The sequence below is a fragment of the Schistocerca serialis genome, chromosome 2 (genome assembly GCF_023864345.2).
Source record: "Schistocerca serialis cubense isolate TAMUIC-IGC-003099 chromosome 2, iqSchSeri2.2, whole genome shotgun sequence".
NCBI lineage: Eukaryota > Metazoa > Arthropoda > Insecta > Orthoptera > Acrididae > Schistocerca > Schistocerca serialis.
Genome location: NC_064639.1, coordinates 193,083,003 through 193,084,946, shown reverse-complemented (window position 1 = coordinate 193,084,946; position 1,944 = coordinate 193,083,003). Strand labels below are relative to the sequence as shown.

Below are 1,944 nucleotides of genomic sequence, written 5' to 3'. Positions count from 1 at the left end.
GCCATAGAGGACGACTAAAACTAAATTGCCCCTCTAACAGTGCAGAGCAGGATGCGGAGATTTGCTTAGTTCTGCCCGTATCCGCTTCTTACGTTAGTTTTATAAGTAACTGATATCTGTCTTCCGCGTAGTGTGCACGCATTTTGTGGAAATAAACGCTCCTCGTGCCTGTCTACACACTGGCTCGCCAGTGATTTGCAAGGCGCGCTGCGGAAGCGTCGGTACGACTGTGTAAGAGCGTGGTTGCTTATTGTGATACACTGTAGATGGGGTGTTAGTGTCGGAAGCACTCGACCACGTTCAGACGACCTCCTTCCCTCACGCTTCTACCCTCCACCGCTTCCTTTTCCAGCCAATTACATCCCGAGAGTACAATTTATCCTTTAATACTGCTATATTGCACTTAGTTGTCCTACAGCACTCCGTCTTAAGGCCACGAGTCGCCTACCAGGACCATCCGACCGCCGTGTCATCCTCAGTGGAGGATGCGGATAGGAGGGGCGTGGGGTCAGCACACCGCTCTCCACGTCATTATGAAGGTATTCTTGACCGAAGCCGCAACTATTCGGTCGAGTAGCTCCTCAATGGACATCATGAGGGTGAGTGCACCCCGAAAAATGGCAACAGCGCATGGCGGCCTGGATGTCACCCATCCAAGTGCCAACCACGCCCGACAGCGCTTAACTGCGGTGATCTCACGGGAACCGGTGTATCCACTGCGGCAAGGCCGTTGCCCAGATGTCCTACAGACATTTAATATTAGGTCTTAACCCACTTCATTTTGCTTGAAGAATAACGTTATACCATTAAAATGCTATTTTCGACAATCTACGATTTTTAAATCCCTTCCTTGCGCAGACAATTTTTTGTATCCCGCCTGGATAAGCGCTGCGTGGGTCTGCTCCTGTGAACTGCTTCTGTAATATAGGCCGAGAGTGAAGGAAGCGAGTAAGAGCAGGAGAGCTGAAGCACTTCGGTACTGCAGGTAACTTTAACGTTTTTAATAGAGTCAAAAAAGCACAAGTAAATATCAAATGCATCCGTAACTTTGGCTAGAATGAGCACGTAGGTGTGAAGCCGTAGTCCATATCTAATCCCTGTGAAGTTAGGATGACTTTTCTGTATAATCTGAAAACTAACAAATACTCGTTGCTGTGTCCAAACTTTAACTGAATGTAACTAATACAAAGTCTCAACAGCAAGCTAGCCCACTCGGTAGCAGAAGCGATATTTCCAGGCCGTCTGCTCTTTATTAAATGCCCATAAATCAAGACGGCACTCGCTGAGCTCCACAGCGTCGGCCAGAGGGCTCTGTGGTCGGCGTAGTTAGTCTTCTCTCTCAGTGCCAACCTACGAGAGCGTGCACCTACGTTGTGGCATCGTAACTATCGACGCCACACAATTAGTCGTAGAGGAAAAATGAGCAAGATATTTTTTGTAGAAAATGTGATAACGTTTAGTTTTGTACCGGAAAATATTTTCTCTAGAGCCCACGGCTTTGGGATTATTCCCAGAAAACAAGAAAAGGTTACCTTTAAACACTCCCCTTTCAACTCCTCGCTCAGCCTTATCCGATTAGGATTTTTAGTATGTTGTTCGAGACACTCCCGCTTTTTTTGAGTCATCAGTCTTCTGACTGGTTTGATGCGGTCCGCCACGAATTCCTCTCCTGTGCAGATCTTTTCCTCAGTTGTGTGCTGGCTGTATCTCCAATCTCTGTCTTCCTCTACAGGTTTTACCCCTAACAGCTCCCTCTAGAACCATGGAAGTTATTCCCTAATGTCTTAACAGATGTCCTATCATCCTGTCCCTTGTTGTTGTCGTCAGTTTTTTCCATACACTCCGTGCATCGCCGATTCTGCGGAGAATCTCCTCATTCCTTACCTTAGCAGTCCTAATTTTCAACAGTCGTCTGTAGCACCACGTCTCAAATGCATCGGTTCT

At 47.2% G+C, this 1,944-nt stretch overlaps 1 pseudogene; it reads right to left on the bottom strand.

Moving 5' to 3' along the window:
* Nucleotides 1-618: 618 nt before the first annotated feature.
* LOC126459224 (5S ribosomal RNA) lies at nucleotides 619-735 on the bottom strand (annotated as a pseudogene).
* Nucleotides 736-1,944: the final 1,209 nt, after the last annotated feature.